Consider the following 17,438-nt stretch of genomic DNA (forward strand, 5'->3'; position numbering starts at 1 on the left):
CCAACTTATCCAAAAACGCAAAGAAGCTGAGATGGATGCAACCATCAAAAATAGAAAAGCAGAAAGAAAGGAAAAGAACACACAGCCTAGCACCAGCAAAGCTGTGGAAAAACCTGCCAAGGAGACAAACCAAGAGGAAGTTGTAACAACAAAAACATTGCCAAAACTACCAGAAATCATCCTGAAAATAATTGGTAAACACCAACGGATCACCAACCAACAACAAGCCGCAGCCAAGAAAATCATTTCAGTCAATAAGTTTGCCAAGTCTGAAAGATCGATAGTCATCCAGACTAAAACCAGGAAAGACTACCTCGAGATGGTAAGGCCGCTCGAAAACCATACCCCCACTGTCGACTTCATAGCTTATCCAATTGACAACGATATCCTCAATAGAGTCATCATCAGAGGATTGTCTGCGAACACAGACACCACAACAATCCTCAATGAAATCATTAACAAAGGGGTAGTAGCAACAAAAGTGGTAAATATGATCTCCAAAAGGGAAGATTAAAAACCTCTTCCGCTGTTCATGGTCACAATAAAGGTTTAACACAACAGTAAAATGGAAAACATCTCTGACCTATGCTATATGGGAATATATGTAGAAGAAGAGATCAAAACAAAAAGAAACAATACAGTGTTACAACTGTAAAGGCTTCTATCATAGTTCAAAAGCCTGTCACTGCGGCACTAAATGTGTCAAATGTGAAGAGAACCATCTCAGCAGCGAATGGGATAAAGATAGAGACACCGACCCCAATGCGCAAACTGTAGAGAAGCCCACACAGCTAACTACAAAGGGTGCTCGAGAGCACCAAAAAAGAAAGCCGCCCCACAACAACCAAAAGGCAGACCCATAAGTAACAATATCACCAACAAAGGTGGTGTTGAAGAAATGAAGGTGCGCAGGCAATGAAGAAACATACAAACGAAAATACCGCGGAAACGCATTCCACAAACAACACAGATTTCAACGCTAAGATGGCCCAAATGATAACAGCGATAAGTAACATAGGACAAATATGCTAATACACCAATCGGCGGATCTTAGTATTTGGTCTTGGAACTCAGGTGGGCTGTACCAAAAAATCAATCTTCTGGACGAATTTTCCAACAGACTGGAATTAGATCTCATAGCACTAAACTAAACTAGTGGAAAGGAAAAAAACAAAATTTACAGGCTATGATATTTATAGAACCGACCATAGAGCAAACTCAGGAGAAACGGCTATTATGGTCAAAAAAGGAATTAAACACCAGGCCATCCCAATACCTGATGGCTTGGTCTCAATAGAAGCCACGGTAGTCAGGCTTACCACAGGAAACGGGACATTAAAAATCGTCTCAGCTTATGTAAGACCAAATGACCCAATCTTCGACGAAGACCTGAGCCTCATCTTGGATTCAGAACATTCCACAATTGTTATCGGCGACCTAAATGCGCAATCACCAAACTGGTATGACCGCACTACCAATAGAAATGAAAGACTGCTCTGCGGCTATCTTGAAACAAAAAATAATACATACGTAATCGCCTAACGGACCGTACGAACGAACGTGTTACAACGGATTTTCTCCACCGACTCATCTCGATATTGCAATCCTACACAACGTGGGTCAACAATACGAAATATACTCGTTAAACGAAGGCGATTCAACACACAATCTAATCGTCCTGACCCTGGGCGCAATAGATATTAACTATTTGCAACCCCGCAAAAAGAAAAAAAACCAGTTGACCAAACTTCAAAAGAATCGTGAGCTAAAACATCGGTGCAATATCCATAATAAATAGTATCAAAAAACTTAAAGACAGTGTGGAAAAACTGGAACAAACTATAATAAACGCCATCGATGCCAGCTCAAAAGAAGAAAAAATAGTAACAAAAAAATGAAGATTCAGGGACATAAGCATGGAACTAAAAGACCTGATCAGGGAAAAAAACAGAAGACAAAGAGCGTATTGAACAAGGACCCTGAAAGATAAAAGGATTGCAAACGAGCTAAATAGAGAAGTCAAAAAATAGTTACAAAACCACAAGAACGAAAGCTGGGACATTTGTATCCAGGAATTAAATCCAAACAAATCCGCGTTCTGGAAGTTATCCAAAATAGTACGGAAAGAGATTCCACCGCTACACGGGAAAAACGGAATTGTATACACCGAAGAAGAAAAAGCGGAGGTACTTAAAGATGAAATAGAAACAGCATGCAAAAACAACGAACTCCCTTATGAAGATGTAGACTTCACGGAAGAAGTTGATAATATATCCAGAAGGCTAAAAAGAAAGAAAGAAAGAATAGATTTAACACACATGTTCCCCTAAGAAATCAAAGGACTAATAAATGTCTAACGTTAAAAAAAAGCACCAGGACCGGACAATATCACAAACAGAGCCCTCAAAAATCTACCGGCGAAAAGCAATAGTATATATTACCAACATCATAAATAGTATGCTAAAGTTAAGATACTTCCCGGACAGATGGATAGGAAGGAAGCTCCCGTGATTATGATAGCGAAACCGGGAAAAAACGGCAATTTTTCACAAATCTCTCGACCTATTAGCTTACCATCATCAGTAAGTAAAATAGCGGAAAGAGTCATCCTAACCAGACTCAACGAAGAATCACAAGCTTTGAGATCTATTCCAGAACTCTGAGATAGCGCGTACCGAACACTCCTGCGAACTACAGGTTTTAAGGATGACAGAATACATCACCAAAGGTTTTAATGAAAAGTTGTACACAGCAACGGGCGTTCTCGATTTGAGTAAAGCTTTAGATAGAGTATGGCACCAAGGTCTGCTCTATAAAATTAACAACCTGGGCCGGGTCAACCCTATCTAAATTCGGGGCCTTGCAAGCTGGTGTGCCTCAGGTAGCAGTGCTATCGCCGTATCTATATACTATATACACAGCTAATACTCCAACAGACCCTGGGAACATTGGTTGGTCTGTACGCAGACGACACAGTCATAGCAGCTAGCAGTAGAGATCCTAACCTAGCTACCAGCCACCTGCAAAGAGCTCTATAGTTTCCAAAGTTAGCGTATTAAGTGGTAAATCGCCCTAAACTCCAAAAAATACAGGCCGTCATATACAGACACCGTAGAAGTAGATCAAATAGGAAGATTACCATAGCCATATACCCCTATAGAATGGATAAGGAGGCAAAATATGTTGGAATAATACTCGATAGAAAGCTGACATTCACAGAACATGTTAAGCAAGCAGTTTACAAAGCGAAAGCCTTACGTAGTCAACTCTCTTCGCTAATAGGCAGAAAGAGCAAACTTCGCTTTAAAACAATAATGAGAGTAGCTGACAGCATAATACTCCCCTCACTAACATATACATCTGCCTCATGGGTAACACAACGCAAAAGTAACGGAAATAAGGTCCAAACAGCCCAAAACTGGATGATCAGAAAAGCTCTAAAAGTACCAAAATACGTCCACTAAGATACATATTTAGAGACTCTGGTCCGAAAAGAATCCTAAGAATAATGAACGAAAGAGACTATGACATTTTCAATAGACTCAGAAACCACCTCAACAGAATATTAAGAGAGGTTGACGGATTACGTCGTAAATACAAGAACGGTGCATTATCGGCCTTGTATAGTAAATACAAGAACGGAACAACAACTAACTGGATATAGGGAAGAAGAAAGATAATGAAACATCATTTGATGTTCCTAAAGCCATTTTAAACTATATGTACAAATTAAGAGCACTAATTTTGATCTACTGCAAAACAAAGTGAAAGTGACTGCCTTTTCAATTTTAACGAACAGAATTGTCGACAGCTTAGCTACATTATAGTAGCCTAGTTAGCAGCGTTGATAATGTGTTACTTCCAATTCATACTTGGTAAGTTTTATTTCTAAATGTTGACCTCCTGAACTATACTTCAGAATTTTGTTTTAAAAGTTTTGTTTTAAAACTTCTTTTTCACTTTTCGTAAAATTTAGATCTGAAACAGATTTGATTAAAGCCACCAAATGAGACACAATTCTTGAACTATAGCAACGACGTTATTAAGGTTTCAGCTTTTGGGATATTATGGTTACTGGTTTCACTATTTATCCTGATTTACCACCCTTATCTTGTAGTTTTAAGGATTTTAGCTCAAAGCACAATTAGTTTTAAAGTTGCGCTTACTATTTAGAGACATAATTAAAATTACTCGTGAAATATTATCCCCTGATGGAATTTACAGACATATTGTAGCCTTTATTTAGTGTAAAAAATGAGGCCAAGTGTAACCTTTGTTGATCAGATTAAAAGATGAAGGCTTTTACCTTTCGAAAATTATTCCAGGCTAGTTATTTCTTTTCTTAGAGGAGTTTTTTTTATTTGTAGCAAGTTTGTCTTTCTAACATTTGTTTAGATTATTTAGTCAATTTGTACTACAAATATTTTTTTAGTTTTGCGAAATTGCTAAAAGGAAAATAAGAAAAAATGAAACCAACGATAGTCATTGAAAGCTTGAACAGTATTTTACTCGCCAATCCTTTACTGGCCATGGAAGTTCTGTTACATGGGATTGGGAATTTAAATTGTATTATATTTATTTCCTTTCTCTCACTTTGGAAGATTATATAAACAATGAAACGGAGATAAGATACAAGAAGCATTTAGACGAAATGATGGCACGAGGAAAAACGCAAAAACCGTAAGCTTTTTATTTTTCTGATCATCAAGCACCAAATATAGAAATATCCGAGTCTTTTGCAAGCATTTGTAATGTATATATAACTAACATTTTTTTGTTGCAGATCTAGATACAAAACATAGTCGAGAAAAATCCAGGCCAGAAAGTAGTAAAAGTAGAATTAACAAAGTTGGGTAAAAATAGAAAAACAAAAAGTGCTGATAATATCCGTGATAAAGGTAAATTTGTTTAGGGTATATTACATCTTTTGTAATTCGCTCGATCGAATAAAAAATGTAAATCGAAATTCGTTTAAGTTGACAGATTCTGTTTTTTACTCATCTTTTTCTTACTTATTATCATAAGCTTTCTTTTCTTTACGTTTATTTGATTCCGTATTGTTGACTGTGGTACGTGATTTTATGCGTTGTCCGTAATTACAATGGTTCATCTGCGCTTCGCCAAATACTCTTTCAGAGTAGAGATTGAAAATTATATGAGATAAAAATACAGCCTTGCCTCACTCCACGCATAATTCTGAGATTTGTTTGATCCAATAAAGTTTTATAATAAGTGTTCTGAGATCTTTGTTGTTATTTCTGCTTCTTGTATTATTTGCATGATCTTGGTGTGCTTTAGTCAATTAAACAATATCTTGTAATCAAGCGACAAGCAGACATCTCGCAGCTTTAAAATAAGACTTGTATTGAGACAGTGCCTCTGTTGCACCAACGGCCTTTATGAAACCTAACTGGTTGGAGAAAATTTGATTTAAACAGCTTGTATAATTAGTTTATGGGATTACCTCTAGGAACAGTCTTGTTATGACCTTTAGGAGAACAGTATTTCTGGGCTCCTGTTTTTTTTCGAAAGTGCAAAAAACTCAGACTTTAGCCATTTCTGTTGGCTGAAGATTCTATTTCTCATTATGTTGTTGAGTGTCTTTGTGATTCTTGCTATTGATTCGTGGTGTTATTGCAGGCTGAACTCCTTAATATAATATTCTTGACCCATCAATTTTCTTCTCTTTTAGCTCAATCTGTTTCAAGTGTTTTTACATATTTTAGTTCAAATTTTAATTTAAATGTCATTAGGCTATAATATGTTTTACCATCGTTTAAAAAAGAATTCTTTCTTTCATTATTTTTTAAACCATGGTTTTACTGTAAATGTTTGTTTGACACTGCTTGCAGTATGAGGGGTTGCCTCTTGTGATTCGATAAAAATGTGTCTGGCGGTCTGACCAAGTCGGAGTCGAATAAAGATAACTTGTTTTTGCCTAGGTAACAAAAAAGTGAGTTTTTTTCAGATGCAGGTGACAACGAAGAACCATCAGAAAGAAAAAAGAAACCTGGTTCTGCAATTCCAAGGAGAAACTATTAGATGGTTCGCTGTCGGCAATTTCGAAACGTAAGCTGGTGTTATATATATATATTTATATATATATATATATATATATATATATATATATATATATATATATATATTATATATATATATATATATATATATATCTATATATATATATATATATATATATATATTTTTTTTTAATTTAATAATTAAATTAGTTTATTGTCTTATTGAATCTATAAACTTAGTCTTCGCTGACAGCTTGGGGTAGAGGGCGCAAATACTAAAAGGTTTCTTCTTGTTCATATCGATCACATCGATTTTTGCTAGATAATATAAATATTACATATATAGATTAATACATTGTATTTCCTTCTGTACAATTCCTGTGTTTATACAATACTAATTCATATTCTGGATACAATATTAGTTTATAACGTCAAACAGGTCAATTTTGAGCATTGGGCGAATATTTGTTGTGGTACCTATTCACTATCTTGATTTTTATCTTCGATATCTTTAACTTTAAACCAAATATTTGGCTCTAAGTTTGAACCAGTCATATAAGATTATTCAAGTCTGCTTGGTAGTTTGCAAAAAGAGCTGTATCGTCTGCGAAGTACCGATTGTTTATTTTTTTTTTGCTACTTTCCCATCATCAAAAGCTCGTCTTTATAATTTATGATTCACAGATAATTCTTAAGACAGTAGATATATTATGTTTCTTGCCCGATATCTTGTCTTTGGTAAAATTTATTTAATACTTACTTTTACTAGTTACTTTAATATCCAATGATATTGTTATTCAGCTTAGTTATAAGTAAAATCAGGCGTTGCGATACGCCTGCTTCTGTTAGTATTCCCTATAAGTAATGCCATTTGACTTTGTCGAATTTCTTGCGATAATCTTTAAAGCATCCATAAAACGGAATATTGAATTCCAGTAATTTCTCAATTATTTATATTTAAAAGATGTTCTGAGTATTTCTACCTTTGAGAAATCCGGCATGCAGTTTTTTATAGAAAAAGTTTTCAGTGTCTAATTGATGATTTGTAGCATTAACTGCTGGTATTTGTTGGTCTCAGCAGAGGCCCAATCATTCCGAGATGTATTCCCTGCAAGCTTCTTCAATCATCATTTAATGATTAATATATATATTATATATATATATATATATATATATATAATATATATATATATATATATATACAACGCAAAAGTCTAAGGATATTTTAATAATTTGACAATACCAATGACAGAAAATTTTATGACCATATAAATTTGGCTTGTACTATAATTGTTAATACAGACACTCACTTATCAAAAAAAAAATTGTAAAACTGATAGCAATACGTGTTTTAGAATGTTTTTTATAAGGGACAAAATAAATTCGACATTTTTATGTTTTGTTTATTTTTATTTTAGTCACTTTATACCATTCTTGCTTATTAGGTGAGTTAAATATATTGTCTTTATTACCATGCAACGACAACATTTAACGTTGGACGAGATAAATAGAGCAGTAGGCCTCCTTCAAGCTGGTATGCGACAACTCAAATTGCTGACCAGCTGGGTGTCGCCCAAAGCGTCGTAAGTCGTTTGTGGCGTCGGTTAGAGACACTGGGAGTTCAGCCGAGCAATATCCAGGACGTGGTCGCTCTACAACCGTCGCTCAAGACCGATTTTAATTTTAAATGCCAGAAGGCAGCCAACAATCATAGCACCCGAGCTGTTTAATGAATTACAGCTTGTACATAATGTAACAATTAGGAGCAGTACTGTGAGGAATCGTCTCTATGAAGCCAATCTCGTAGTCGGCGACCACTGAGAAGTCCAATCTAGAGGCAATCGCGCTGCAATATTAACCTGGTGTCAAGAGTTTCAGAATTGGACTGACAATGACTGGGCCACAGTTTTGTTTAGTGACGAGTCCTAGATATGGATTTCATCCAGATTCTCGTCGGACAAGAGTTTTGAGACGACCCGGAAATGAAGAACGATTACGACATCTTCAAGAAATGTATGCATACAGAGGTGGTGCATTAATGGTATGGGGCGGAATCATGATTGACGGATAGAACTGACCTCATTTTCCCACGTAGCTTTTCTTACAAGTCAGCAATATTTGGACACTATTCTGAACCTGTTGTGCGTCCGTTTGCTGCTGCTGTTGGAGAAAATTTTTACTTTATGCATGATAACGCTCGACCACATGTTGCGCATATTGTAACAACCTGGTTAGATAACAAGGGTATTGATGTATTGATGTATTGTATTGTATGATGTGGCCAGCACAATCACCGGACTTGAATCCCATTGAGCATGTATGGGACACGCTCCAACGAAGAATTACTCCACATATGAGCAATATCTACAATGAGTTTCAATTAAAAGAGCTTTTGAGAGAACAATGGGTACAAATACCTCAAGCAGACATTAACAATATTCATTCGAAGCATGAACAGTAGATGTAGAGCTGTGATAAACCAACGTGGTGGCCATACTTTATTTTAAGTTTATATTTCGTATTTTTGACTTTTATTGGTGGTATGTGAAACATGGGTGATTTGCAATATATTTTTTTTTGCTCCAATTTTCTGTTTTTTTTTTGCAATTTATGGTTTTTGACATATTAAACAACAATTTAAACTTCAAATTTTGTATTTTTTTTAATTGATTACAAATAAACAAAACACCTTATTTATAAAAGTATCCCTAGACTTTTGCGTTGTGTATATATATATATATACATATATATATATATATATATATATATAATATATATATATATATATATATATATATATAATATATATATATATATATATAATTTTTTTTGTTAGGAATTGCTAAGGAAATACCCAAATATCTTGAGAGAGAGTTTGCACTGTCTAATACTTTACTTTTGGATATATGCGAATTTGCTGAACATTGGGACAGAAGACATTGGAGTCATACTTAAGGTATATTTCATTTAATCTTTATTTATTTATATTTCAACGACGCAGACAAAGCTTTGTATAAAATAATATCCGCTACGTAAATCAACTGCCGTTGAGGTTAGCTCCGAAGTGGTCTAAGCCATTGTCATAAATATCATGTTTACGCAGACCTATACGTCCATAACTTGATAATTCGCTTTCATTCTCTTCGGTCTTTGGGCCTTCGCTCTCCAGTTTTGAATTCTTTTTTTTTTAGGTCTTCTACCTCATCGAGCCATCTTTTTTAGGTCGTCCTACTCTTCTTTTGTTTGCCAAGTACGTCTCAATTTTTTTGGTTCCCTTTTGGCATCATTATTTCCAAATAACCTAACCATCTTAGTCACAATGCTTTAGCAACTTGGGCTAAAGGTATCCCGTATAAATTCATTACCCAAGTATTAGTTCTTCTGTAGAAGTCTCCTTGTTTGACTCCTCCTAGAATTCCTCTAGGAATTTGGCTTGGGAGAAAGAAATAAAGAGGGGACAGACTTATCGAATTCTGCCAAAGCGAGGAGATGGTAATAATGAATACAAATTTTAAATTACCTAAAAGAAGACTTATACTTGGAAATCACCTGCGGATTCAGAAGACAACATTGTTCAAAACAGATAGATTACATTTTAATAAAATCTAGATATAAAAGCGCTATGAAGTCTCTGAGAACATACCCCGGAGCTGACATAAATTCAGACCATAATCCATTAGTAGGCGTAATGCAGATAAAATTGAAGAAGATCCAAAAACAAACAAATATACCACGGTTTGATGTCTCAAAGATAAAAGAAGAACCTATACGTCCAGAGCTTAAAACAAGAATAAATGATAACTTAAAGAAATCAAACAAGACGTGATAAAAACAACAGATGTTAATGACAAATGGAACATGGTACAGAAAACTTTAATAAACGCAGGAGAAAAGCTACTGCAGACAAAAATAAGAAAAAAAATAGAGATGGATGACTTCAGAAATCTTAGATCTAATGGAGGAAAGAAGGAAACATAAAGGTAGAAGTAAGGCAAAATACAAAGAATTACAGAGATTTATAAAAAAGAAAAATAAAAGAGGCCAAATCCACCTGGCTTGCTAATCAATGCAGTGAAATAGAGGCATATGCTAAACAGTATGATAGCTTTAACATGCATAAGAAAATAAAGGAAATGACAAATACACTGAGAAAAATGAAAGATGCCCTTCTGAAAGACGCAAATGGAAAAATCATTATAGAAATTAAAGAGAAATTAAAAAAACGGAAAGACATACATAACAGATCTGTTTGAGGATAATCGACAAGAACCGGAAGAAATCGACAGCGAAACGGGGCCAGAGATCATAATAGAAGAAATCGAACAAGCAATACGAAACGCAAAAAATGGAAAACTGTAGGTCCAGACGAAATACCTGCGGAACTACTGAAATGTCTAGACGATGAAACTCTACCTGTGCTTCTCTACCTATTTTATGAAGTATTTAAAACTGGAAAAATTCCACAGGAATGGTTGGTGTCCACCTTTGTAGCAATACCAAAAATAGTATATGCCAAAGATTGTTCAGACTATAGGTCAATATCACTAATAAGTCATACCCTCAAATATTTCTAAAGGTGATCATGGAAGATTATATAGAAAACTAGAAGATGATATGGATCATACTCAGTTTGGGTTCCGCAAGGGACTGGGAACGAGAGAGGTATTGTTTGCTTTTAATATACTCTCTCAAAGATGCTTAGATATGAACCTAGATATTTATTCCTGTTTCATCGACTTCGAGAAGGCATTCGACAGGGTCCGACATGAAAAACTAATTGAAGTACTGAGAAACAAAGTAATAGACAGACGAGACTTACGAATCATTATCAATCTGTATTGGAATCAAAAGGCCAATATAAAGATAGAAGAACAAAAGTCGGAGAATATAGATATAAAGAGAGGAGTAAGACAGGGCTGTGTTCTGTCACCATTACTGTTTAACGTGTACAGTGAAGCCATATTCCAGAAGCGATAGCGGATCTGGGTGATGGAATCTCTGTAAACGGAAGAATAGTAAATAACATAAGATTCGCTGATGACACCGTTATAATTGAAGACACCCTGAATCGCTACAAGAATTGGTAAATAGAATTAACGATTATTGCATTAGATACGGACTAAAAATAAATAAGAGAAAACTAAATTTATGATTGTCTCAAAAACGCAACATGGAAATGAAAGATTAACGATAGAGCAAACCCAAATAGAAAAAGTAGAGACATACAAATATCTGGGAACCTGGTGTGATGACAAAAATGACCAAAGCAGAGAAATCAAAGTCCCGAATTGAAACTGCAAGGCAAGCATTTGTGAAAATGAAGACAATGCTTACCAACTGAGACCTTCAGTTGCATCTCAGATTGAGGGCTCTAAGATGTTACATATTTTCTATCTTACTATACGGAATGGAAGCTTGGACAGTGAAGAAACAATACATAAGAAAAATAGAAGCGTTTTGAAATGTGGTGTTACAGAAGAATATTAAAAATTCAGTGGGTTCAAAGGATTACCAATGCTGAGGTACTACGACGTCTAAATAAGGAGTTAGAAATTATGAACAGCATAAAAGAAGAAAACTAGGAGTATTTGGGTCACATAACCAGAGGAGAAAAATATGAGCTGCTGAGAATTATTATGCAAGGAAGGATCCAAGGAGAAGAAGCATCTCCTGGCTGAGGAACCTTAGAGAATGGTTTTAACTGTAGTTCACTACAACTTTTCAGAGAAGCAGCCAACTAAGTGGACCATAGCCGTTATGATATCCAATCTCCGATAGGAGATGAACTATAAGAAGAGAAGAATTCCTCTTAAAACTTTTCTTTTCCATACGTTTATTTTTTCATCTTCAATTTGGGTTAAAATCTAAGTATCACTTGCATGTAACACCATTGGTCTTATAACTACTTTATAAATATGCAATTTTGCTTTCAAGGACAGTATTTTGCAGAATCTTTACTTCCTCTGTGATTTAGTTTTCTTGTCACATTTTGTATGATGATATTTCGATGAAAAGGACTTACTTTTATTTTTTGGAGGATACGGCTTGAGGTAGTTTCCCTTGTTGTATTAGGACATGTTATCTACGTCCTTTAACTGTAGCTATTAGCGTTGAAGTATCGGTAGTTGAGATAGGTCGTTTTTTATATTCCATTGTCGGTTTTTCTTTCTATGTAGCCTGGGTCTCTTTTTTATTTTTTATGGTATTGTAATCAGGTTTATTGAAGAGCACGAACCAGTTATCTGCTTGTTTTTAAAACCATCCTAATATAAACTGTGCAAGGCTTAATACTTGTCTGGTGCATGATTTTTTATGCCTACATTCAGATTATCCGATAATCAGTTACGACGTCACTTCTCTCTGGATACGGTATAAGATCATCCTTTTATATAGTTTAAATAAGTTGCTAATTTGATTGATATTTATGATCATTGCCTGGTTTAAGCAGAGTACTACTGTTTTATAAGATGTAGCGCTAATAGTAATTAATTTAATATACACTGTTTAGTTCTAGAGCTACAATTAGCTTTAGTGATTTGGTGCGTTTGAGCACTAAATTAGCTTTAACGAGTTTTTTTTAGTTTTTGTGTTTTATTTTTGGTTTTAATTCGGTTTTGCCAATCGGCAGCAGTTGACAGTCTAACTGGTATTGCGACCACGTTACTTATACCTTGCCGTTCTGTACGATATTCGTTTAGTTTCTTTATTTTGTAATATTTTGGCTGCGGTGTTGTCCCGCATTTGATATAAATATTTCTAATAAAAATTATTTTTATTAACAGAAGCACTGTTTCCTGTTTAATGCCAGGATGTTTTTTGTTTGCAGCCTACTGAAATGTGACTCTTATTCCGCCTACTACCAATTTTGTAAATCTACTACAAGCTTTAGAAGACACCCAACATATTCAATTATCTTCAATTTATAAATTCTACTGAATATGTTTCAGCTAATAACTCTGCACCAATTGATGCAATTTTCTTGTTTTTAAATAAACAAATATCCGCATTACCTCCCTGACAGTAGCTTTAATGGTAATGGATATAAAGACATATTCTTCTCACATATCTGTACAAATTTTTTGTAAATTACCCTTTATAAAAAGAAATTAACTTTACAAATTTAAAATTTAGAGACCAGTACTATAGTGCTTATACAGGGTTGCCAAACGAAAAGGAAACATAGGCATTATCAGAAACTACGACAATATTTTTGAAAAATTTAGTGATAGGTCAATTTTTGATTAAAGGGGGACACATTTTACCGGTAATTTCAATTATTTTACTTTTACTCCTAAGCCTAGGGTAAAAATCATTCTACATTTTTTAATGGTCATTGGGGTTAAATAAGATAGTGTTTGAAAACTTATGTAATTCCCTATACATTAGTCTTTAAATTTTTCAATTCGGTGTAATCTATCTATTTAAAAATAATAGTTTAAATTAAAATATTTTATTTATCTCCTTAATAAGTTGATAAAGTACGCAAATGCTTTAGATTTTGATTTCTTTTTTCGCATTGTTTTTGTTCGTTTTTTTTTGGTATATTGTCGCACTAAGTAAAATGATATGATACGAACTCATAAACAATGGAAATTATAAAATTATGTATAATTTTAGAGGATTTTCTTACTGAATATCAGTTGTAAGCATTAAATTTGTAGTGTTTGAAGTTTATTACCATGGTTTATTCCATTCGAAAGGAATGACCATTACCTCGTTATATTTTTATGAACAAATAAATCTACCAATATGACATAAACGTCATTACGATAGACATGTCAGTAGGACGTATGTTTTGGAGTAGGTAAAAAAATTTGAGAAAAACTTGAATGTAGTTAATAAAAAAACTGGAAACAAAGGGCATAAAGTTAACAAAGCTAGTGAAGTTCAGTGTTAGGACATGTTCGTCTAACTCCCATGCTAAGTACGAGCCAACCTAGCAGATGTATCTGGAATCAAACGAAATAGTGTCCAAAACATTTGAAGAACACATTCCATCAATATAAAATACGCTTAGTGCAGAAACTTAATGAGGATATTATGACCGCCGTTTACAGTTTTGTGAAATAATATATATATATATATATAATATATATATATATATATTATATATATAATATATATATATATATATATATATAAGGATTTCCACAGTTTTCACTGGTATTCCTTCACTCAACCGTTTTCTCCAATTATTTCCCTGTTTAGCCAGTCCCCTTCCTGTAGGTTTCTTCTACTCATTGCTTCGTCCACCTCATCTCTGAAAGATCTTCGGGGGTCTGCCTCTCTTTCTTCTTCCTATCTGCTGTGAAATTTGTGAAATAATCTGCTACTTTTTTTATAAACGAAACTGTAAATCAATACAATTGCCGTTATTTGTCTGATTCAAATTCTAGGGATTTTCCACTAGGTGCGTACTCAGCAACCGCAAAATTAATGTATGAGCTGGGATATTTTCGGTGATCAAGTGAAGGAACATTTTTTATACCTGGCAATTTGACTGGCGAAGTTTATTTACAATTACTGGAAGACGTGATTTACTCCTGCTTTGGCTGAAATATTGAAAGTTTTTACGTCAACGAATTATCAACGAATGTCGACGAATCTTTCCTACAAATGCTTCAAAATGTAAGAAAACGTTTCGAATAAAACCTTTATCATGGATCAACAAGAAGTATGTAATCAGTTAAAAGTAATAAAAATATAAATGTTCAAAAGTATTATTTTTTTTCAAATAAATAAAATAAAGTACTGGACGAAATTTAAAACTTTTAAAAACTAGTGTATATAGAGTTGCAAGAGCTTTCAAACGATATCTCGACACCTGATATGAATAACATTGTAACTCTACTTACAATGTTTTTCACTATGGATTAAAAAACATACACAGGATACCTTTATTTTGGTCTAATTATAAATTTTGAATCACTATTATTGATTTTGATTTTGAATTATTGATGAATATTTTTTATAAAAACATTGTAACATGTATACAATGTTTTTCTCGAAAAATTTATTGAGTAAATTTTAACAACATCATTGTAAGTCATTATACAAGAAAGCAAGGTAGTGGAACATTTACTATAAATAAAGTTAAAATCAGTTTAAGCCTCCTTCTAGTCAGGAAGATAAAAGACAAGAAGTAAATTCTTTTTTATTAACTGCTGAGCGTAGTGGAGCAAGTGTTAAATCTTAACCACTCGCGTGAAAATACTTTCAAATAAAAATAATAACACCTACATATATCATTTACGACCGAACTAACTTCTACTGATAAAAATAAGGTACCGAATGTTCACAGTGCATTACATACACAAGATACGTTGACGGCGGAAACTTCTACATGCCCCACAGGTATAAGCTTATCATTAAATACATCTGTTAAGAAAAAACAATACCCAAAGAAAAGTCTGGAAGGGCGAGACAAAGAGATCCAAGTGTATGAAAAATGAAGAAACTGTGGAAATCTGGCTAAGAATAATGTTCTGAAGCTATTTTTCTTGTGGGCATTTTAAATTAATTAATATTTAAATGGGAATAAGCCACAATTAAGGTTAAAATACATTTATTGACGTTTCAATTTCCACTTCGGAAATCGTTCTCAAAATACAAACATCTAGTAAATTAAAAACACATTTTGTTTTTGTTACTTAGTGAAAAATTCTTCTAATAATTTAATTTTATCTGACTCATCTATATTGACAATTCAGACATACATTATACATTTTAAAGTAGACGACTTTAAAATGATATTGCCAATATTGTTGAGTTGCGTTCCTGGACGACTTTACTTATAAGATAGTTCATTCGATTACATGAAATCAACTTTAACGTGAGAATATCCGTCAGAAAAAATCATAACATGTAATTCGTCTTTAAAAAGGACAAATACATGCCATGATGACAGTAAAATTCTCCCGTTAGTGATTCCATAGTAAATTATGAGGGAAAAACCAGGAAAAACCTCATAATACTATCCCGACATGGTAAGTATTTGATCTTGCATTTAGTTTACCTTCAATAAATACCAAATTCCGATTTTATATGTTTGTTATTTAAAAATATAAATGATGTATTCTCTATATGTTACTGACTTACCATACTGGTATTTTCCTTTAAATAACTCTCTCTTTCAATATGGGTAACCAGATCCTACTACATTCTGCCGAGGAATTCGCGACGCAATTGGTCTCATTTAGCATAATTAGAGCCGCTTCTTTGATTTTTCTCTTTTTACCATCAGTTTCTTTTAGGACTATATTTGAATCATTCCATTGAACCCTATGTTCATTATCCCATGCATGTTTACATATTTGAGATCTATCAAATTCTCTATTTTTAATATAGGATTGATGTTCACTTATTCTAACATTTAATGCCTTGATGTTTCACCTAAATAAAACTGATCGCATTCACAAGGTATTTTATAAATGCAATTCTTTGTCCTTTCTTGTTCATTGTTTAGGTTTGGTTTTGGACAAAAATAGATCTCAACGTGTTTGTTGTTTTGAATGATTGTTGAAATGTTGAATTTATTTCCTATCCTTTTAAGCTTTTCCGATAAAAGGATAGGAAATAAATTCAACATTTCAACAACATTCAAAACAACAAACACGTTGAGATCTATTTTGTCCAAAACCAAACCTAACAATGAACAAGAAAGTACAAAGAATTGCATTTATAAAATACCTTGTGAATGCGATCAGTTTTATTTAGGTGAAACATCAAGGCCAATAATGTTAGAATAAGTGAACATCAATCCTATATTAAAAATAGAGAATTTGATAGATTCTCAAATATGTAAACATGCATGGGATAATGAACATAGGGTTCCAATGGAATGATTCAAATATAGTCCTAAAAGAAACTGATGGTAAAAAGAGAAAAATCAAAGAGAGCGGCTCTAATTATGCTAAATGAGACCAATTGCGTCGCGAATTCCTCGGCAGAATGTGAGTAGGATCTGGTTACCCATATTGAAAGAGGAAGTTATTAAAAGGAAAATACCAGTATTGGTAAGTCAGTAACATATAGAGAATACATCATTTATATTTTTTAAATAACAAACATATAAAATCGGGAATTTGGTATTTATTGAAGGTAAACTAAATGCAAGATCAAATACTTACCATGTCGGGATAGGTATTATGAGGTTTTTTCTGGTTTTTCCCTCATATTTACTATGAATCACTAACGGGAGAATTTTACTGTCATCATGGCATGTATTTGTCTTTTTAAAGACGATTACATGTTATGATTTTTTCTGACGGATATTCTCACGTTAAAGTTGATTTCATGTAATCGAATGAACTATCTTATAAGTAAAGTCGTCCCAGGAACGCAACTCACAATATTGGCAATATCATTTTAAAGTCGTCTACTTTAAAATGTATAATGTATGTACTCTGAGATAGCGCG

The 17,438-nt window shown here is 33.6% G+C and overlaps 1 long non-coding RNA gene across 1 annotated transcript; it reads left to right on the forward strand.

The window, feature by feature from the left end:
• Positions 1-4,783: 4,783 nt before the first annotated feature.
• Positions 4,784-8,976, forward strand: LOC140431741 (uncharacterized). The gene is made up of 3 exons (XR_011949718.1): positions 4,784-4,898; positions 5,969-6,069; positions 8,857-8,976. It is a non-coding gene; the product is annotated as an uncharacterized lncRNA (long non-coding RNA).
• The last annotated feature ends 8,462 nt before the right edge of the window (positions 8,977-17,438 follow it).

The sequence above is a fragment of the Diabrotica undecimpunctata genome, unplaced genomic scaffold (genome assembly GCF_040954645.1).
Source record: "Diabrotica undecimpunctata isolate CICGRU unplaced genomic scaffold, icDiaUnde3 ctg00000797.1, whole genome shotgun sequence".
NCBI classification, from domain to species: Eukaryota; Metazoa; Arthropoda; class Insecta; order Coleoptera; family Chrysomelidae; genus Diabrotica; species Diabrotica undecimpunctata.